A 22,357-nucleotide genomic window follows, 5' to 3' on the forward strand; every position below is an offset into this window, starting at 1 on the left:
ACAGCTTAGAATTCAATCTATCTTACCAGGAGAACAGTTTCTTTTAGTAACTATACTACGAATCTTGTATTTTCTGGTCTCATGTATTTGGCATTTATTAATTTTTATGTTTTGAATGCTTAACTCTCATTATTCGATGATGGATGGAGCAATCCAGAGATGGATTTTCTTTGTGGGTGTGAGGATAGGGAAGGCCAGAAAAAGAGAGCTACCTGGAACACGGCTTCAGCAATTGGAAATGATTCGCCCTGCAAGTGGCCGCAAGCCATGTCTTTCAGCATTCTAACGTGGGCACTCACCCTGGTGGAGCAGCACTCAGCCCCTTAGGAAGCAATGTTTCTTCCCCTAGAGCAGTGCTCAGTTCTTTCAAAGGGTTCTGCTGGACATGAAAGTTGGGACTTTGGAATCTCAGGCCTGAGAGTCTCTTTGAAGAACCATACTGCTATCTTTCTCCACTCCAGATATCTTGGTTAGCAAGGGAGAGAAGACTAGACCATCCCTTCTGAACACATGAGCCCATTGATGAACCTGCCCCCCCTTGAGCCTCAGTTTAGTGTTGTGAGCCTGCCCACAGTTCCAGGTCTAATATTTCCCTCCTGAACCACTTTGGGTGAATTTCACTGATGCCTGTCAGGCGGGTTTCTAATGTCATGTTTTGGCAAATTAGATGAAGTGGTGAATTTTGAGCATGAAGTTCTGAGATGGCCTTAACTTCCCATGTAGTAGAGTGACTCTCATTCTCTCCTTTTCAGTCTTACCTTCTGTCCGTACCTCTATGTCTGTCTGTCAGCCTGTCAGCCTGTCAGTCTCTGTTACTCAAGTATTTTGTAGACAGCGTAGATGAGATTGGGCATGTGTTGTATGCAGCAGCACACCACAACCTGTAGGTAGATGCATGTGAATAGCTGCAGAGTCTTGGTGGAACACAGGAGTCCAGGGAGCTCCCAGGTGGTCCTGTGAGATGTGCTGCCTGTGGTCGTGCTCGACCTGGCCCCTGACTCCTCACCTGACTCTTGCTCTTGTTTGCTGTCTGACCTCCCAACCATTCCTGCCAACTATTATTTTGTCAGAGTTGGTTCTACCTGCAGGCCACTCGTTGGCTCCGGCTGATGATGACAACGGGGATTCCAGCAGCACGCTTGGGTGTGTTAGGGTAGTAATTTATTTCTGTTTATGAGTTCAGGGTGTTTGAGGGTTGCGGGGTGAGCATCGAGTAGGGGACTGGGGTCGGGGGTTGTGGTGGGATAACCAGAACTGAAAGGCATGGAGCCCCAGGTGTCTCTGCGGAGACTGTTAGAAATGCAGAGCTCTCAGGCTCCCGAGCTTCAGGTGGAGTGAGTCTGACAGGATGCCCTGCTTTCGGGGTCTGAGCCAGGCGTCCCAAGTTCTGAGAACAACAGCAGCAAGTGGGTTGATTTTGCAGTGTTGTACCAAAGCTTTCTTAGAAAAATGGAACACCTGAAGGGGTAGTACACAACACAAGATCCTTTGAGCCACAAGTCCGTTCTCCAGATGCCATCTTTGAATGTCCGTGAAACCCAGGGAAGGGGTCGTCGAGGTGCAGCAAGAGAGAGGCTTGTGGCAGCCATCCTCTGAAGTCTCCGCACTTCTCCCAAGTGCCCTGTGCTTTCATGTTGAGCCCGTGACTTGTGCTCCTCAGGCAGGCATGGCCCCCTCTCGTGTTTGCTGAGAAGCCTGTCAGTGGCCCCAGCCCAGCATTTCTCAGGCATGGGCAGCAGTGCAGTTCATGGAGGGCTGAGAGCCGGGAGTCCCCTCCCCCTCCCCCCACCCGTCCCCACCACGGGTGGCCTTGCTGAGTGGCCTGGGTTTGGGTGGCCCTGGCTCCATTCTGCCCTGAGCCAGGTGGGAATTCCTGGGGTCATCTTCTCAGCAGCATTTTCTGGAAATCTCTCCTGGACTTGGCCATCAAGGGGGCAGGTTTTTTGGCTGATGTGTGGGCGGTGTTGACTGGCCTTGGGAGGGCCTGGGTGGTGCTCAGGGTCTTGGATTCTGGCCTGTCCTGCCTGGGGTTTGGTGTCTTCTTGCTCCCCTGGGAGTCTGGCTGGGCTTGTCTGCTGCTTGGCTGAGGCCTAGTTGTCCCTTTGTGCCCCTGGGACTGGTGGAGGGTGTGGGCAGGCCTGTGAGCAGCAGGGTGTCCAAGAACAGCCTTGGTGGCAGGGCCTTGGGACTGAGCGGGGTGTGGCCCTGGGGCTCTGGCTGCTGGACCTGCTGCGGGGCTCCTGCCTTGGGCCTCCTGAAGCGGCGGTGGCAGCTGCTGGGTCACTGTCTTGTGGGCCGGCTGCTCTGGCTGTCTTGGTGGCTTAAGGAGGGCAGTGCCCAGGAGGTTTCCCTCCTTGTCTTTCTGCCCCTTGAGTCTGTGGTGGTCTTTCTGCTGTTGGCCAGGCTGAGGAGGAGGGCCAGTGTCCACCGTGGGTTTCAGGAGGGGCTGTGTCAGTCCTGGCATGTGGGACAGAGCCTTGTCCTTGCGCTGTCCCCACAGGCCCTGCTGGTGGCAGGTGTTGCGTCTGGAGGGAGAGTTTTGGCTGGAGCGCCCAGCAAAGACGGGGGTCTTGGAGTATGTTCTGGAGAAAGGGCACTCAGGATCTTCGTCCGAGTCAGGAGACAGTTCTCGCAGCCAAGCCCAGTCCGAATCTGCCAAGCTGTCTTCTTCCTGGGTTCCAAAGAGTGGGGACAGGGCCGATGTGATGCTGCTCACAGGGGCCCGGGTTCCTTCCTCCTTGTCGTTCTCCTTGTTGTCTTCCTCCTCCTTGTCGTCTTTCTTCTTGTGGTCATCCTTCTTCTTTTTGCTTGCCTTCTTTGTCTTCTTGCTGGGCTGGTCGTAGTTGAGGTGGCCTCAAAGGACATGGTTGGCGGCTCCCATGTCTCTTGGTCCGATGGCTGTGGGCTGAGGCCCAGGTGCAGGCTCGGGCCCTCCTGAGAGTCGTGGCAGGGGCCTGGAGTGGGCTGGATCTTCTTGTCTTGTGCAGGCGGTCTGTGCTGCGGCTCACAAGCCTTGAGGTAGGAAGGCTTGGAGATGGTCTGGCCCTGGCTGAGGGCTGAGCCCTCTTGAGTGTGTTCAGAGGAGAGAGGCTGGGGACTGTGGGTCTGGGAGCAGCCCCTGTGCCTCTTGTGTGTGTGCACAAGAGGGCTGAGCTCTGGGTTGCTGCAGGCTTGTCCCTCTGGGGCTTGTGTGTGTGGCTGAGGGTCCCGCTGTGCAGTTGCCTCCCGGGGGCGCTTTGGGGCCTGCCTCCTGGGGGACGATGGCCTGTGCTGAGCCTCCTGGATTGCCTGCAGCTCCATGCAGACCTTCCAGTATTCGGCCAAGTCTCTGGCCATGCTGCCCAGCTGCTCATACTTGCGTAGGCGCCTCACGCTTCTGCGCAGCCCCGTCTGCCTCAGCATGTCTGGCGACAGGGACAACATCAGCAGTCTCCCCAGCCTCCTCAAGATCTTCTTGGGGTGTGGCATGCGGTCTAGCTCTGCCTGCAGCTGCTGGGCCTTGGTCAACACTGACGTGTCCAGCTCCATTCTCCCTGGGCTCATGCCTCCAGCTGGCTCCATGAGATTCTCAGAGAATCTCTGGGGAACCCACCTGGTCCTGAACAGTGTCTTCTGGGCTGTTCCAGGAGCCGGTCTTCTAGGAGAAGATCTGATCCTTTCCACAAATCTCGTCTCCAGTCCTGGATCCACGCAAAGTTGGCGGGATGGCTGGCTGGCTGGCTGGCTGGCTGGCCGGCCGGCTGGCTCGCTGGCTGGCTGGCTGCTCGTGGGTCTTGCTCCACTCTGCAGTCTGGAAGGATTTTCCCAGCACAGCCTCCTGCTTATAAAGGCTCAGGGGGCTGCTGCCACAAAGCCACACCCACTCCCAAGGAACACTGCCTGAGGCAACCTAACACCTTCCCTGGTCTCTCAAGAGTTCTCACTCTCTGCCTTCAGGCTACCTGTAGAAGCCTAGGATCTTAAAGGGATTAGTGTGAACAGATTATGGTTTGGGCAGGTTCCTGTTGCCTTTGCAAATCTCATCACAACTAAATAGCATCAAGTTCCCCTCCGCCATAGTGAGATAGTGAGAGGGTGAAAGCCTTTCCCACTGAGCACTTGATAGATAGATAGGTAGATTATAGACCGATGGATAGATGGATAGATAGATAGATAGATAGATAGATCGATGTATATTGCCACTGTCTTCTGGCCAGTAGTGTTGGAGTGGAGATGGCTGCTCCTCATCTTATGGGATTTCCTCTGTAGTTGCAGACTTCAGGATATTTTTCTTTATCCATATTTTTTCCCCTTCCAAATACAGTGTGTCTTGATGTCTGGGCTAATTCTGTTTGGACCCTCTGAGCTTCTTGATTCTGGTATGTCTTGGATGTTGTCTAGACGAGAGAAGTTCTCAGCAATTAGGTCCTGCTTTCTTTCCCTCCCTCTCTTTCTTCTTCTGGTAAGCCAGAATGCGTCTATGATTTCATCTGGAGTCATCCCACAGGTCTCTGGTGCTGTTTCCAGTATCTCTTCATCTCCTTTGGAGATGTCTTACTGCTTTTTTGCTGTCTGTAAGTGGTCCTGGACCTTGCTGTTTGTGTATTCAGCCACATTTCTTCTATTCTCCTTCCCCTCTACGGTTTTGTGGAGTGCATCTATTTTGTTAGCTAGCGTGTTCTGCTAATCCTTTTTTCATTTGTACAGCTCCTTGTTGGGTTCTTTGCTGGGCTATCGTAGTTTCAGCTTCCGAATCACCTTGAGGAAAAGATTGTTTTTTCCAGAGTCTCATTGGTTCTTTCCGCATTTCAGATGACAACTCTTTCAACCTCTTTACTCAGTCCTGCGATTATTTCCTTAATGAGTGTTTGAATATGGAGCTCATTATTCTGTGTTCCAACCTTTGGGGGTCTCTTAGCTGGACTCTTTCTTCTTCTGGTCGATTTCCCCCGTCTTTCTTCTTGTTGGTTTAACCATTTAGTATAGTCTGTGATGAGGTCCCTCTCTCAGTAATGTTTCAATGACTTATCACTCTTGCATGGATTGACCTGTGTCTAAGGAAGGTAGAGAAATGGTTGCCAGCTGTGGAAATTGAAACGGGTGTTTCAATATTATTTTCATCCCTGAGTTGGAGCTCAGTGGCTTCCAAGCCTCCTTTGTTTTCTTTTCTTCCCTGTAGGCTATAGGAGTGTGAGGGCTTCGAAAATATAAGTAGGCTTCTTCACTGAATCACTTACAGCAGACCAAGAGATAAAGCAGGGTGGGGCAGGGTTAATCCAGAACTCCTGCAAAAAGACACTCCCCGCCCCACCGGTAGGTCACCAATGTCTAGATCTTCTCTTGAGCGTCCGCATGAGTTCTCTGTTTCTGGGTGTCAGCACATGGCCTCCACCCCGCAACCCACTGCCTTCCCCTGCCCCTCCGCTGCTCCAGACTCTGAGGGCAGTAGGATGGAGGACTCACAGTTGCATTTGGTGAGCCTTAGTGGAATCTTCTCCTCCCTTCAGCCGTCTTATTGTTGTTGAAAAAGACTGGAGGTGGTGTGTCCACAGGTATCCTCCCAGACTGTGACCAGCCACTTAATGTGCCCTTTGGCTCCTCTGTCCAAGAGGCATAGGCAGTTATTTGCACTCACCAGTGCTGTGGTGTGTTCCTGAAGTTGTTCAAGTCCTGTTATGCTGCGGTCCCAGGGGGTCATCCACTCCCCTCCCCGTGTTGAACGCCCCTCCCCCCGCCCCAAACATTCCTAGATATCTCTTTCCAGACAATAAATACAGATAAGCAAGAATTGAAATGAAGGACATTGACAAAGGCAGGAGCCCCTGAAAGCACTCCATGTTCAGACAAAGCACAGGTGAAACTTGTCGAGTCCTACAATCATGTAATCAGAGATAGGCAGAGGAAGTCGTGTGCGGAGAAAGGGGGCCCGCAACCGTGTGAAACACTTGTGATGTCAGACATGTAATAGCGTTGTTCCATTTCCATGACGACCGCAGAGCCTCGGGAGAGTCCATGCCTTTTAGCTGTGGCGGAAGCCCAAGCAGCCAGGATCTCAAAGGGATGAGTGTGAGCCGATTATGGTTTGACGGGCTTCCTGTTGGGCCTGGAAATGCCATCCCCCCCCGAAAGAGCAGGGAAGTTCCCCACCATTTTTCTTGCACTTCTTTCTGTCTAGAAGTCATCTGTGCCTTGTGCAGTCCTCCTGAAGCCAAGATTCTCTATGGCTGTGCTCATTTGAGATGCTGCCCAAGAAAGTGTCCTCAAGACTTTTTCAGAAGTGTTCCCATGATTGGGCCTTGAGGAGTTTTCTGTTTGTCATTGAGTGTTAGCTTTCCTCCACTGTGGTCTGAGCAGATGCTTGGGGGTGATTTCAGGGCTCTTGAATATGTTGATACTGTCGTTGTGGCCTAAGCCGTGGTCTGCTACCCTTGAGGATGTGATGGGACTCTTGAAAGGATGTGTCTTCCAGTTCTTGCTGTGAAGAACTCTGAGAATGTCCATGAGTTCTCCTCTGTTGACCTCTTCAAAGAACTCTCTTGTTTCTTTGTGGATTCTCTGCTTTGGTGATCTAAGTGTGAGAGTGTGGTGTTACAATGTCCTACTCTGAGTGTATACTCTTGATGTATTTTTGTAGTTCTTTGAGTAAGTGCTTAAGATGTATTTAGATGGGCCCTGATTGGGAGCATAGATGTTAATAATTGTTCCAACTTCTGGCTAGAGTGATCCTCTGGTCGTTATGGAATGGCCTTGCCTATCTTGTATGACTTTCTTTAATTGTTGAGGATGTCTGTTTCCTGCCCTTTGATGCAGTCTTTGATTCTGTGTGAAGGTTTGCCACCCTTTGGCTTGGTGTCTGTTGTCGGCCCCTAATTGGGCGCCAACTGCCAGGCTAGTATTTATCATGGGCAGCAGATAGATGGCCAGGGATTCATGGCTGGGCAGGAACACAGTGCCACGCTGGCTTTATTCATCTGCATGTATACTCTCCTGGAAGGAAGTGGTAGGGTGTAAAAGGTAGTAGGTAGGATAAGTGGGCGGAGTGGAAAAGGAGCAGGACCCTTCTGGGGATTAAAATGGTGGAAAACAGGATGTGACTAGGAGAGGGAGCGGAGCCTAAGGAGAGTGCGAACCGGTGGGAATAAACCCTGGAAAACAGGCTGTGACTAGGAGAGGGGGCGGAGCCCAAAGAGAGTGAGAACCAGTGGCATTTAAGCAGTGCACTGCAGGCAGGGCGGGTGTCAGCTAAAAGAGTGATTATGTCAATAGACCAATGGAGCAGGGGGGAGCTGAAGTACTGCCCAACTGTCTATATTTGTCCTGTGGGCTTTGGTGGGATTCTTGGCAAGCAGCATATGCTGGCTTGTGTTTTCTGGTGCATCGTCCTCCTCTGGTGATTGGGCACTTAGTTCATATGTCTCACTCTTGTGACATGTTTGAATTTCCCTAGTTTTACAAACTTGCATAGCCCTTACCCCATAAGACACACTCTCTCTCCTCTCTCTCTCTCTCTCTCTCTCTCTCTCTCTCGTGCTCTAGTTCACAGCTTAGAATTCAATCTATCTTACCAGGAGAACAGTTTCTTTTAGTAACTATACTACGAATCTTGTATTTTCTGGTCTCATGTATTTGGCATTTATTAATTTTTATGTTTTGAATGCTTAACTCTCATTATTCGATGATGGATGGAGCAATCCAGAGATGGATTTTCTTTGTGGGTGTGAGGATAGGGAAGGCCAGAAAAAGAGAGCTACCTGGAACACGGCTTCAGCAATTGGAAATGATTCGCCCTGCAAGTGGCCGCAAGCCATGTCTTTCAGCATTCTAACGTGGGCACTCACCCTGGTGGAGCAGCACTCAGCCCCTTAGGAAGCAATGTTTCTTCCCCTAGAGCAGTGCTCAGTTCTTTCAAAGGGTTCTGCTGGACATGAAAGTTGGGACTTTGGAATCTCAGGCCTGAGAGTCTCTTTGAAGAACCATACTGCTATCTTTCTCCACTCCAGATATCTTGGTTAGCAAGGGAGAGAAGACTAGACCATCCCTTCTGAACACATGAGCCCATTGATGAACCTGCCCCCCCTTGAGCCTCAGTTTAGTGTTGTGAGCCTGCCCACAGTTCCAGGTCTAATATTTCCCTCCTGAACCACTTTGGGTGAATTTCACTGATGCCTGTCAGGCGGGTTTCTAATGTCATGTTTTGGCAAATTAGATGAAGTGGTGAATTTTGAGCATGAAGTTCTGAGATGGCCTTAACTTCCCATGTAGTAGAGTGACTCTCATTCTCTCCTTTTCAGTCTTACCTTCTGTCCGTACCTCTATGTCTGTCTGTCAGCCTGTCAGCCTGTCAGTCTCTGTTACTCAAGTATTTTGTAGACAGCGTAGATGAGATTGGGCATGTGTTGTATGCAGCAGCACACCACAACCTGTAGGTAGATGCATGTGAATAGCTGCAGAGTCTTGGTGGAACACAGGAGTCCAGGGAGCTCCCAGGTGGTCCTGTGAGATGTGCTGCCTGTGGTCGTGCTCGACCTGGCCCCTGACTCCTCACCTGACTCTTGCTCTTGTTTGCTGTCTGACCTCCCAACCATTCCTGCCAACTATTATTTTGTCAGAGTTGGTTCTACCTGCAGGCCACTCGTTGGCTCCGGCTGATGATGACAACGGGGATTCCAGCAGCACGCTTGGGTGTGTTAGGGTAGTAATTTATTTCTGTTTATGAGTTCAGGGTGTTTGAGGGTTGCGGGGTGAGCATCGAGTAGGGGACTGGGGTCGGGGGTTGTGGTGGGATAACCAGAACTGAAAGGCATGGAGCCCCAGGTGTCTCTGCGGAGACTGTTAGAAATGCAGAGCTCTCAGGCTCCCGAGCTTCAGGTGGAGTGAGTCTGACAGGATGCCCTGCTTTCGGGGTCTGAGCCAGGCGTCCCAAGTTCTGAGAACAACAGCAGCAAGTGGGTTGATTTTGCAGTGTTGTACCAAAGCTTTCTTAGAAAAATGGAACACCTGAAGGGGTAGTACACAACACAAGATCCTTTGAGCCACAAGTCCTTTCTCCAGATGCCATCTTTGAATGTCCGTGAAACCCAGGGAAGGGGTCGTCGAGGTGCAGCAAGAGAGAGGCTTGTGGCAGCCATCCTCTGAAGTCTCCGCACTTCTCCCAAGTGCCCTGTGCTTTCATGTTGAGCCCGTGACTTGTGCTCCTCAGGCAGGCATGGCCCCCTCTCGTGTTTGCTGAGAAGCCTGTCAGTGGCCCCAGCCCAGCATTTCTCAGGCATGGGCAGCAGTGCAGTTCATGGAGGGCTGAGAGCCGGGAGTCCCCTCCCCCTCCCCCCACCCGTCCCCACCACGGGTGGCCTTGCTGAGTGGCCTGGGTTTGGGTGGCCCTGGCTCCATTCTGCCCTGAGCCAGGTGGGAATTCCTGGGGTCATCTTCTCAGCAGCATTTTCTGGAAATCTCTCCTGGACTTGGCCATCAAGGGGGCAGGTTTTTTGGCTGATGTGTGGGCGGTGTTGACTGGCCTTGGGAGGGCCTGGGTGGTGCTCAGGGTCTTGGATTCTGGCCTGTCCTGCCTGGGGTTTGGTGTCTTCTTGCTCCCCTGGGAGTCTGGCTGGGCTTGTCTGCTGCTTGGCTGAGGCCTAGTTGTCCCTTTGTGCCCCTGGGACTGGTGGAGGGTGTGGGCAGGCCTGTGAGCAGCAGGGTGTCCAAGAACAGCCTTGGTGGCAGGGCCTTGGGACTGAGCGGGGTGTGGCCCTGGGGCTCTGGCTGCTGGACCTGCTGCGGGGCTCCTGCCTTGGGCCTCCTGAAGCGGCGGTGGCAGCGGCTGGGTCACTGTCTTGTGGGCTGGCTGCTCTGGCTGTCTTGGTGGCTTAAGGAGGGCAGTGCCCAGGAGGTTTCCCTCCTTGTCTTTCTGCCCCTTGAGTCTGTGGTGGTCTTTCTGCTGTTGGCCAGGCTGAGGAGGAGGGCCAGTGTCCACCGTGGGTTTCAGGAGGGGCTGTGTCAGTCCTGGCATGTGGGACAGAGCCTTGTCCTTGTGCTGTCCCCACAGGCCCTGCTGGTGGCAGGTGTTGCGTCTGGAGGGAGAGTTTTGGCTGGAGCGCCCAGCAAAGACGGGGGTCTTGGAGTATGTTCTGGAGAAAGGGCACTCAGGATCTTCGTCCGAGTCAGGAGACAGTTCTCGCAGCCAAGCCCAGTCAGAATCTGCCAAGCTGTCTTCTTCCTGGGTTCCAAAGAGTGGGGACAGGGCCGATGTGATGCTGCTCACAGGGGCCCGGTTTCCTTCCTCCTTGTCGTTCTCCTTGTTGTCTTCCTCCTCCTTGTCGTCTTTCTTCTTGTGGTCATCCTTCTTCTTTTTGCTTGCCTTCTTTGTCTTCTTGCTGGGCTGGTCGTAGTTGAGGTAGGCCTCAAAGGTCATGGTTGGCGGCTCCCATGTCTCTTGGTCCGATGGCTGTGGGCTGAGGCCCAGGTGCAGGCTCGGGCCCTCCTGAGAGTCGTGGCAGGGGCCTGGAGTGGGCTGGATCTTCTTGTCTTGTGCAGGCGGTCTGTGCTGCGGCTCACAAGCCTTGAGGTAGGAAGGCTTGGAGATGGTCTGGCCCTGGCTGAGGGCTGAGCCCTCTTGAGTGTGTTCAGAGGAGAGAGGCTGGGGACTGTGGGTCTGGGAGCAGCCCCTGTGCCTCTTGTGTGTGTGCACAAGAGGGCTGAGCTCTGGGTTGCTGCAGGCTTGTCCCTCTGGGGCTTGTGTGTGTGGCTGAGGGTCCCGCTGTGCAGTTGCCTCCCGGGGGCGCTTTGGGGCCTGCCTCCTGGGGGACGATGGCCTGTGCTGAGCCTCCTGGATTGCCTGCAGCTCCATGCAGACCTTCCAGTATTCGGCCAAGTCTCTGGCCATGCTGCCCAGCTGCTCATACTTGCGTAGGCGCCTCACGCTTCTGCGCAGCCCCGTCTGCCTCAGCATGTCTGGCGACAGGGACAACATCAGCAGTCTCCCCAGCCTCCTCAAGATCTTCTTGGGGTGTGGCATGCGGTCTAGCTCTGCCTGCAGCTGCTGGGCCTTGGTCAACACTGACGTGTCCAGCTCCATTCTCCCTGGGCTCATGCCTCCAGCTGGCTCCATGAGATTCTCAGAGAATCTCTGGGGAACCCACCTGGTCCTGAACAGTGTCTTCTGGGCTGTTCCAGGAGCCGGTCTTCTAGGAGAAGATCTGATCCTTTCCACAAATCTCGTCTCCAGTCCTGGATCCACGCTAAGTTGGCGGGATGGCTGGCTGGCTGGCTGGCTGGCCTGCTGGCTGGCCTGCTGGCTGGCTGGCTGGCTGGCCGGCCGGCTGGCTCGCTGGCTGGCTGGCTGCTCGTGGGTCTTGCTCCACTCTGCAGTCTGAAAGGATTTTCCCAGCACAGCCTCCTGCTTATAAAGGCTCAGGGGGCTGCTGCCACAAAGCCACACCCACTCCCAAGGAACACTGCCTGAGGCAACCTAACACCTTCCCTGGTCTCTCAAGAGTTCTCACTCTCTGCCTTCAGGCTACCTGTAGAAGCCTAGGATCTTAAAGGGATTAGTGTGAACAGATTATGGTTTGGGCAGGTTCCTGTTGCCTTTGCAAATCTCATCACAACTAAATAGCATCAAGTTCCCCTCCGCCATAGTGAGAGGTTGAAAGCCTTTCCCACTGAGCACTTGATAGATAGATAGATAGGTAGATTATAGTCCGATGGATAGATGGATAGATAGATAGATAGATAGATAGATAGATCGATGTATATTGCCACTGTCTTCTGGCCAGTAGTGTTGGAGTGGAGATGGCTGCTCTTCATCTTATGGGATTTCCTCTGTAGTTGCAGACTTCAGGATATTTTTCTTTATCCATATTTTTTCCCATTCCAAATACAGTGTGTCTTGATGTCTGGGCTAATTCTGTTTGGACCCTCTGAGCTTCTTGATTCTGGTATGTCTTGGATGTTGTCTAGACGAGAGAAGTTCTCAGCAATTAGGTCCTGCTTTCTTTCCCTCCCTCTCTTTCTTCTTCTGGTAAGCCAGAATGCGTCTATGATTTCATCTGGAGTCATCCCACAGGTCTCTGGTGCTGTTTCCAGTATCTCTTCATCTCCTTTGGAGATGTCTTACTGCTTTTTTGCTGTCTGTAAGTGGTCCTGGACCTTGCTGTTTGTGTATTCAGCCACATTTCTTCTATTCTCCTTCCCCTCTACGGTTTTGTGGAGTGCATCTATTTTGTTAGCTAGCGTGTTCTGCTAATCCTTTTTTCATTTGTACAGCTCCTTGTTGGGTTCTTTGCTGGGCTATCGTAGTTTCAGCTCCCGAATCACCTTGAGGAAAAGATTGTTTTTTCCAGAGTCTCATTGGTTCTTTCCGCATTTCAGATGACAACTCTTTCAACCTCTTTACTCAGTCCTGCGATTATTTCCTTAATGAGTGTTTGAATATGGAGCTCATTATTCTGTGTTCCAACCTTTGGGGGTCTCTTAGCTGGACTCTTTCTTCTTCTGGTCGATTTCCCCCGTCTTTCTTCTTGTTGGTTTAACCATTTAGTATAGTCTGTGATGAGGTCCCTCTCTCAGTAATGTTTCAATGACTTATCACTCTTGCATGGATTGACCTGTGTCTAAGGAAGGTAGAGAAATGGTTGCCAGCTGTGGAAATTGAAACGGGTGTTTCAATATTATTTTCATCCCTGAGTTGGAGCTCAGTGGCTTCCAAGCCTCCTTTGTTTTCTTTTCTTCCCTGTAGGCTATAGGAGTGTGAGGGCTTCGAAAATATAAGTAGGCTTCTTCACTGAATCACTTACAGCAGACCAAGAGATAAAGCAGGGTGGGGCAGGGTTAATCCAGAACTCCTGCAAAAAGACACTCCCCGCCCCACCGGTAGGTCACCAATGTCTAGATCTTCTCTTGAGCTTCCGCATGAGTTCTCTGTTTCTGGGTGTCAGCACATGGCCTCCACCCCGCAACCCACTGCCTTCCCCTGCCCCTCCGCTGCTCCAGACTCTGAGGGCAGTAGGATGGAGGACTCACAGTTGCATTTGGTGAGCCTTAGTGGAATCTTCTCCTCCCTTCAGCCGTCTTATTGTTGTTGAAAAAGACTGGAGGTGGTGTGTCCACAGGTATCCTCCCAGACTGTGACCAGCCACTTAATGTCCCCTTTGGCTCCTCTGTCCAAGAGGCATAGGCAGTTATTTGCACTCACCAGTGCTGTGGTGTGTTCCTGAAGTTGTTCAAGTCCTGTTATGCTGCGGTCCCAGGGGGTCATCCACTCCCCTCCCCGTGTTGAACGCCCCTCCCCCCGCCCCAAACATTCCTAGATATCTCTTTCCAGACAATAAATACAGATAAGCAAGAATTGAAATGAAGGACATTGACAAAGGCAGGAGCCCCTGAAAGCACTCCATGTTCAGACAAAGCACAGGTGAAACTTGTCGAGTCCTACAATCATGTAATCAGAGATAGGCAGAGGAAGTCGTGTGCGGAGAAAGGGGGCCCGCAACCGTGTGAAACACTTGTGATGTCAGACATGTAATAGCATTGTTCCATTTCCATGACGACCGCAGAGCCTCGGGAGAGTCCATGCCTTTTAGCTGTGGCGGAAGCCCAAGCAGCCAGGATCTCAAAGGGATGAGTGTGAGCCGATTATGGTTTGACGGGCTTCCTGTTGGGCCTGGAAATGCCATCCCCCCCGAAAGAGCAGGGAAGTTCCCCACCATTTTTCTTGCACTTCTTTCTGTCTAGAAGTCATCTGTGCCTTGTGCAGTCCTCCTGAAGCCAAGATTCTCTATGGCTGTGCTCATTTGAGATGCTGCCCAAGAAAGTGTCCTCAAGACTTTTTCAGAAGTGTTCCCATGATTGGGCCTTGAGGAGTTTTCTGTTTGTCATTGAGTGTTAGCTTTCCTCCACTGTGGTCTGAGCAGATGCTTGGGGGTGATTTCAGGGCTCTTGAATAGGTTGATACTGTCGTTGTGGCCTAAGCCGTGGTCTGCTACCCTTGAGGATGTGATGGGACTCTTGAAAGGATGTGTCTTCCAGTTCTTGCTGTGAAGAACTCTGAGAATGTCCATGAGTTCTCCTCTGTTGACCTCTTCAAAGAACTCTCTTGTTTCTTTGTGGATTCTCTGCTTTGGTGATCTAAGTGTGAGAGTGTGGTGTTACAATGTCCTACTCTGAGTGTATACTCTTGATGTATTTTTGTAGTTCTTTGAGTAAGTGCTTAAGATGTATTTAGATGGGCCCTGATTGGGAGCATAGATGTTAATAATTGTTCCAACTTCTGGCTAGAGTGATCCTCTGGTCGTTATGGAATGGCCTTGCCTATCTTGTATGACTTTCTTTAATTGTTGAGGATGTCTGTTTCCTGCCCTTTGATGCAGTCTTTGATTCTGTGTGAAGGTTTGCCACCCTTTGGCTTGGTGTCTGTTGTCGGCCCCTAATTGGGCGCCAACTGCCAGGCTAGTATTTATCATGGGCAGCAGATAGATGGCCAGGGATTCATGGCTGGGCAGGAACACAGTGCCACGCTGGCTTTATTCATCTGCATGTATACTCTCCTGGAAGGAAGTGGTAGGGTGTAAAAGGTAGTAGGTAGGATAAGTGGGCGGAGTGGAAAAGGAGCAGGACCCTTCTGGGGATTAAAATGGTGGAAAACAGGATGTGACTAGGAGAGGGAGCGGAGCCTAAGGAGAGTGCGAACCGGTGGGAATAAACCCTGGAAAACAGGCTGTGACTAGGAGAGGGGGCGGAGCCCAAAGAGAGTGAGAACCAGTGGCATTTAAGCAGTGCACTGCAGGCAGGGCGGGTCTCAGCTAAAACAGTGATTATGTCAATAGACCAATGGAGCAGGGGGGAGCTGAAGTACTGCCCAACTGTCTATATTTGTCCTGTGGGCTTTGGTGGGATTCTTGGCAAGCAGCATATGCTGGCTTGTGTTTTCTGGTGCATCGTCCTCCTCTGGTGATTGGGCACTTAGTTCATATGTCTCACTCTTGTGACATGTTTGAATTTCCCTAGTTTTACAAACTTGCATAGCCCTTACCCCATAAGACACACTCTCTCTCCTCTCTCTCTCTCTCTCTCTCTCTCTCTCTCTCTCTCGTGCTCTAGTTCACAGCTTAGAATTCAATCTATCTTACCAGGAGAACAGTTTCTTTTAGTAACTATACTACGAATCTTGTATTTTCTGGTCTCATGTATTTGGCATTTATTAATTTTTATGTTTTGAATGCTTAACTCTCATTATTCGATGATGGATGGAGCAATCCAGAGATGGATTTTCTTTGTGGGTGTGAGGATAGGGAAGGCCAGAAAAAGAGAGCTACCTGGAACACGGCTTCAGCAATTGGAAATGATTCGCCCTGCAAGTGGCCGCAAGCCATGTCTTTCAGCATTCTAACGTGGGCACTCACCCTGGTGGAGCAGCACTCAGCCCCTTAGGAAGCAATGTTTCTTCCCCTAGAGCAGTGCTCAGTTCTTTCAAAGGGTTCTGCTGGACATGAAAGTTGGGACTTTGGAATCTCAGGCCTGAGAGTCTCTTTGAAGAACCATACTGCTATCTTTCTCCACTCCAGATATCTTGGTTAGCAAGGGAGAGAAGACTAGACCATCCCTTCTGAACACATGAGCCCATTGATGAACCTGCCCCCCCTTGAGCCTCAGTTTAGTGTTGTGAGCCTGCCCACAGTTCCAGGTCTAATATTTCCCTCCTGAACCACTTTGGGTGAATTTCACTGATGCCTGTCAGGCGGGTTTCTAATGTCATGTTTTGGCAAATTAGATGAAGTGGTGAATTTTGAGCATGAAGTTCTGAGATGGCCTTAACTTCCCATGTAGTAGAGTGACTCTCATTCTCTCCTTTTCAGTCTTACCTTCTGTCCGTACCTCTATGTCTGTCTGTCAGCCTGTCAGCCTGTCAGTCTCTGTTACTCAAGTATTTTGTAGACAGCGTAGATGAGATTGGGCATGTGTTGTATGCAGCAGCACACCACATCCTGTAGGCAGATGCATGTGAATAGCTGCAGAGTCTTGGTGGAACACAGGAGTCCAGGGAGCTCCCAGGTGGTCCTGTGAGATGTGCTGCCTGTGGTCGTGCTCGACCTGGCCCCTGATTCCTCACCTGACTCTTGCTCTTGTTTGCTGTCTGACCTCCCAACCATTCCTGCCAACTATTATTTTGTCAGAGTTGGTTCTACCTGCAGGCCACTCGTTGGCTCCGGCTGATGATGACAACGGGGATTCCAGCAGCACGCTTGGGTGTGTTAGGGTAGTAATTTATTTCTGTTTATGAGTTCAGGGTGTTTGAGGGTTGCGGGGTGAGCATCGAGTAGGGGACTGGGGTCGGGGGTTGTGGTGGGATAACCAGAACTGAAAGGCATGGAGCCCCAGGTGTCTCTGCGGAGACTGTTAGAAATGCAGAGCTCTCAGGCTCCCGAGCTTCAGGTGGAGTGAGTCTGACAGGATGCCCTGCTTTCGGGGTCTGAGCCAGGCGTCCCAAGTTCTGAGAACAACAGCAGCAAGTGGGTTGATTTTGCAGTGTTGTACCAAAGCTTTCTTAGAAAAATGGAACACCTGAAGGGGTAGTACACAACACAAGATCCTTTGAGCCACAAGTCCGTTCTCCAGATGCCATCTTTGAATGTCCGTGAAACCCAGGGAAGGGGTCGTCGAGGTGCAGCAAGAGAGAGGCTTGTGGCAGCCATCCTCTGAAGTCTCCGCACTTCTCCCAAGTGCCCTGTGCTTTCATGTTGAGCCCGTGACTTGTGCTCCTCAGGCAGGCATGGCCCCCTCTCGTGTTTGCTGAGAAGCCTGTCAGTGGCCCCAGCCCAGCATTTCTCAGGCATGGGCAGCAGTGCAGTTCATGGAGGGCTGAGAGCCGGGAGTCCCCTCCCCCTCCCCCCACCCGTCCCCACCACGGGTGGCCTTGCTGAGTGGCCTGGGTTTGGGTGGCCCTGGCTCCATTCTGCCCTGAGCCAGGTGGGAATTCCTGGGGTCATCTTCTCAGCAGCATTTTCTGGAAATCTCTCCTGGACTTGGCCATCAAGGGGGCAGGTTTTTTGGCTGATGTGTGGGCGGTGTTGACTGGCCTTGGGAGGGCCTGGGTGGTGCTCAGGGTCTTGGATTCTGGCCTGTCCTGCCTGGGGTTTGGTGTCTTCTTGCTCCCCTGGGAGTCTGGCTGGGCTTGTCTGCTGCTTGGCTGAGGCCTAGTTGTCCCTTTGTGCCCCTGGGACTGGTGGAGGGTGTGGGCAGGCCTGTGAGCAGCAGGGTGTCCAAGAACAGCCTTGGTGGCAGGGCCTTGGGACTGAGCGGGGTGTGGCCCTGGGGCTCTGGCTGCTGGACCTGCTGCGGGGCTCCTGCCTTGGGCCTCCTGAAGCGGCGGTGGCAGCTGCTGGGTCACTGTCTTGTGGGCCGGCTGCTCTGGCTGTCTTGGTGGCTTAAGGAGGGCAGTGCCCAGGAGGTTTCCCTCCTTGTCTTTCTGCCCCTTGAGTCTGTGGTGGTCTTTCTGCTGTTGGCCAGGCTGAGGAGGAGGGCCAGTGTCCACCGTGGGTTTCAGGAGGGGCTGTGTCAGTCCTGGCATGTGGGACAGAGCCTTGTCCTTGTGCTGTCCCCACAGGCCCTGCTGGTGGCAGGTGTTGCGTCTGGAGGGAGAGTTTTGGCTGGAGCGCCCAGCAAAGACGGGGGTCTTGGAGTATGTTCTGGAGAAAGGGCACTCAGGATCTTCGTCCGAGTCAGGAGACAGTTCTCGCAGCCAAGCCCAGTCCGAATCTGCCAAGCTGTCTTCTTCCTGGGTTCCAAAGAGTGGGGACAGGGCCGATGTGATGCTGCTCACAGGGGCCCGGTTTCCTTCCTCCTTGTCGTTCTCCTTGTTGTCTTCCTCCTCCTTGTCGTCTTTCTTCTTGTGGTCATCCTTCTTCTTTTTGCTTGCCTTCTTTGTCTTCTTGCTGGGCTGGTCGTAGTTGAGGTAGGCCTCAAAGGACATGGTTGGCGGCTCCCATGTCTCTTGGTCCGATGGCTGTGGGCTGAGGCCCAGGTGCAGGCTCGGGCCCTCCTGAGAGTCGTGGCAGGGGCCTGGAGTGGGCTGGATCTTCTTGTCTTGTGCAGGCGGTCTGTGCTGCGGCTCACAAGCCTTGAGGTAGGAAGGCTTGGAGATGGTCTGGCCCTGGCTGAGGGCTGAGCCCTCTTGAGTGTGTTCGGAGGAGAGAGGCTGGGGACTGTGGGTCTGGGAGCAGCCCCTGTGCCTCTTGTGTGTGTGCACAAGAGGGCTGAGCTCTGGGTTGCTGCAGGCTTGTCCCTCTGGGGCTTGTGTGTGTGGCTGAGGGTCCCGCTGTGCAGTTGCCTCCCGGGGGCGCTTTGGGGCCTGCCTCCTGGGGGACGATGGCCTGTGCTGAGCCTCCTGGATTGCCTGCAGCTCCATGCAGACCTTCCAGTATTCGGCCAAGTCTCTGGCCATGCTGCCCAGCTGCTCATACTTGCGTAGGCGCCTCACGCTTCTGCGCAGCCCCGTCTGCCTCAGCATGTCTGGCGACAGGGACAACATCAGCAGTCTCCCCAGCCTCCTCAAGATCTTCTTGGGGTGTGGCATGCGGTCTAGCTCTGCCTGCAGCTGCTGGGCCTTGGTCAACACTGACGTGTCCAGCTCCATTCTCCCTGGGCTCATGCCTCCAGCTGGCTCCATGAGATTCTCAGAGAATCTCTGGGGAACCCACCTGGTCCTGAACAGTGTCTTCTGGGCTGTTCCAGGAGCCGGTCTTCTAGGAGAAGATCTGATCCTTTCCACAAATCTCGTCTCCAGTCCTGGATCCACGCAAAGTTGGCGGGATGGCTGGCTGGCTGGCTGGCCTGCTGGCTGGCTGGCTGGCTGGCCGGCCGGCTGGCTCGCTGGCTGGCTGGCTGCTCGTGGGTCTTGCTCCACTCTGCAGTCTGAAAGGATTTTCCCAGCACAGCCTCCTGCTTATAAAGGCTCAGGGGGCTGCTGCCACAAAGCCACACCCACTCCCAAGGAACACTGCCTGAGGCAACCTAACACCTTCCCTGGTCTCTCAAGAGTTCTCACTCTCTGCCTTCAGGCTACCTGTAGAAGCCTAGGATCTTAAAGGGATTAGTGTGAACAGATTATGGTTTGGGCAGGTTCCTGTTGCCTTTGCAAATCTCATCACAACTAAATAGCATCAAGTTCCCCTCCGCCATAGTGAGAGGTTGAAAGCCTTTCCCACTGAGCACTTGATAGATAGATAGGTAGATTATAGTCCGATGGATAGATGGATAGATAGATAGATAGATAGATAGATCGATGTATATTGCCACTGTCTTCTGGCCAGTAGTGTTGGAGTGGAGATGGCTGCTCTTCATCTTATGGGATTTCCTCTGTAGTTGCAGACTTCAGGATATTTTTCTTTATCCATATTTTTTCCCATTCCAAATACAGTGTGTCTTGATGTCTGGGCTAATTCTGTTTGGACCCTCTGAGCTTCTTGATTCTGGTATGTCTTGGATGTTGTCTAGACGAGAGAAGTTCTCAGCAATTAGGTCCTGCTTTCTTTCCCTCCCTCTCTTTCTTCTTCTGGTAAGCCAGAATGCGTCTATGATTTCATCTGGAGTCATCCCACAGGTCTCTGGTGCTGTTTCCAGTATCTCTTCATCTCCTTTGGAGATGTCTTACTGCTTTTTTGCTGTCTGTAAGTGGTCCTGGACCTTGCTGTTTGTGTATTCAGCCACATTTCTTCTATTCTCCTTCCCCTCTACGGTTTTGTGGAGTGCATCTATTTTGTTAGCTAGCGTGTTCTGCTAATCCTTTTTTCATTTGTACAGCTCCTTGTTGGGTTCTTTGCTGGGCTATCGTAGTTTCAGCTCCCGAATCACCTTGAGGAAAAGATTGTTTTTTCCAGAGTCTCATTGGTTCTTTCCGCATTTCAGATGACAACTCTTTCAACCTCTTTACTCAGTCCTGCGATTATTTCCTTAATGAGTGTTTGAATATGGAGCTCATTATTCTGTGTTCCAACCTTTGGGGGTCTCTTAGCTGGACTCTTTCTTCTTCTGGTTGATTTCCCCCGTCTTTCTTCTTGTTGGTTTAACCATTTAGTATAGTCTGTGATGAGGTCCCTCTCTCAGTAATGTTTCAATGACTTATCACTCTTGCATGGATTGACCTGTGTCTAAGGAAGGTAGAGAAATGGTTGCCAGCTGTGGAAATTGAAACGGGTGTTTCAATATTATTTTCATCCCTGAGTTGGAGCTCAGTGGCTTCCAAGCCTCCTTTGTTTTCTTTTCTTCCCTGTAGGCTATAGGAGTGTGAGGGCTTCGAAAATATAAGTAGGCTTCTTCACTGAATCACTTACAGCAGACCAAGAGATAAAGCAGGGTGGGGCAGGGTTAATCCAGAACTCCTGCAAAAAGACACTCCCCGCCCCACCGGTAGGTCACCAATGTCTAGATCTTCTCTTGAGCGTCCGCATGAGTTCTCTGTTTCTGGGTGTCAGCACATGGCCTCCACCCCGCAACCCACTGCCTTCCCCTGCCCCTCCGCTGCTCCAGACTCTGAGGGCAGTAGGATGGAGGACTCACAGTTGCATTTGGTGAGCCTTAGTGGAATCTTCTCCTCCCTTCAGCCGTCTTATTGTTGTTGAAAAAGACTGGAGGTGGTGTGTCCACAGGTATCCTCCCAGACTGTGACCAGCCACTTAATGTCCCCTTTGGCTCCTCTGTCCAAGAGGCATAGGCAGTTATTTGCACTCACCAGTGCTGTGGTGTGTTCCTGAAGTTGTTCAAGTCCTGTTATGCTGCGGTCCCAGGGGGTCATCCACTCCCCTCCCCGTGTTGAACGCCCCTCCCCCCGCCCCAAACATTCCTAGATATCTCTTTCCAGACAATAAATACAGATAAGCAAGAATTGAAATGAAGGACATTGACAAAGGCAGGAGCCCCTGAAAGCACTCCATGTTCAGACAAAGCACAGGTGAAACTTGTCGAGTCCTACAATCATGTAATCAGAGATAGGCAGAGGAAGTCGTGTGCGGAGAAAGGGGGCCCGCAACCGTGTGAAACACTTGTGATGTCAGACATGTAATAGCATTGTTCCATTTCCATGACGACCGCAGAGGCTCGGGAGAGTCCATGCCTTTTAGCTGTGGCGGAAGCCCAAGCAGCCAGGATCTCAAAGGGATGAGTGTGAGCCGATTATGGTTTGACGGGCTTCCTGTTGGGCCTGGAAATGCCATCCCCCCCGAAAGAGCAGGGAAGTTCCCCACCATTTTTCTTGCACTTCTTTCTGTCTAGAAGTCATCTGTGCCTTGTGCAGTCCTCCTGAAGCCAAGATTCTCTATGGCTGTGCTCATTTGAGATGCTGCCCAAGAAAGTGTCCTCAAGACTTTTTCAGAAGTGTTCCCATGATTGGGCCTTGAGGAGTTTTCTGTTTGTCATTGAGTGTTAGCTTTCCTCCACTGTGGTCTGAGCAGATGCTTGGGGGTGATTTCAGGGCTCTTGAATAGGTTGATACTGTCGTTGTGGCCTAAGCCGTGGTCTGCTACCCTTGAGGATGTGATGGGACTCTTGAAAGGATGTGTCTTCCAGTTCTTGCTGTGAAGAACTCTGAGAATGTCCATGAGTTCTCCTCTGTTGACCTCTTCAAAGAACTCTCTTGTTTCTTTGTGGATTCTCTGCTTTGGTGATCTAAGTGTGAGAGTGTGGTGTTACAATGTCCTACTCTGAGTGTATACTCTTGATGTATTTTTGTAGTTCTTTGAGTAAGTGCTTAAGATGTATTTAGATGGGCCCTGATTGGGAGCATAGATGTTAATAATTGTTCCAACTTCTGGCTAGAGTGATCCTCTGGTCGTTATGGAATGGCCTTGCCTATCTTGTATGACTTTCTTTAATTGTTGAGGATGTCTGTTTCCTGCCCTTTGATGCAGTCTTTGATTCTGTGTGAAGGTTTGCCACCCTTTGGCTTGGTGTCTGTTGTCGGCCCCTAATTGGGCGCCAACTGCCAGGCTAGTATTTATCATGGGCAGCAGATAGATGGCCAGGGATTCATGGCTGGGCAGGAACACAGTGCCACGCTGGCTTTATTCATCTGCATGTATACTCTCCTGGAAGGAAGTGGTAGGGTGTAAAAGGTAGTAGGTAGGATAAGTGGGCGGAGTGGAAAAGGAGCAGGACCCTTCTGGGGATTAAAATGGTGGAAAACAGGATGTGACTAGGAGAGGGAGCGGAGCCTAAGGAGAGTGCGAACCGGTGGGAATAAACCCTGGAAAACAGGCTGTGACTAGGAGAGGGGGCGGAGCCCAAAGAGAGTGAGAACCAGTGGCATTTAAGCAGTGCACTGCAGGCAGGGCGGGTCTCAGCTAAAACAGTGATTATGTCAATAGACCAATGGAGCAGGGGGGAGCTGAAGTACTGC

The sequence above is a fragment of the Erinaceus europaeus genome, chromosome 15 (genome assembly GCF_950295315.1).
Source record: "Erinaceus europaeus chromosome 15, mEriEur2.1, whole genome shotgun sequence".
Taxonomy (NCBI): domain Eukaryota; kingdom Metazoa; phylum Chordata; class Mammalia; order Eulipotyphla; family Erinaceidae; genus Erinaceus; species Erinaceus europaeus.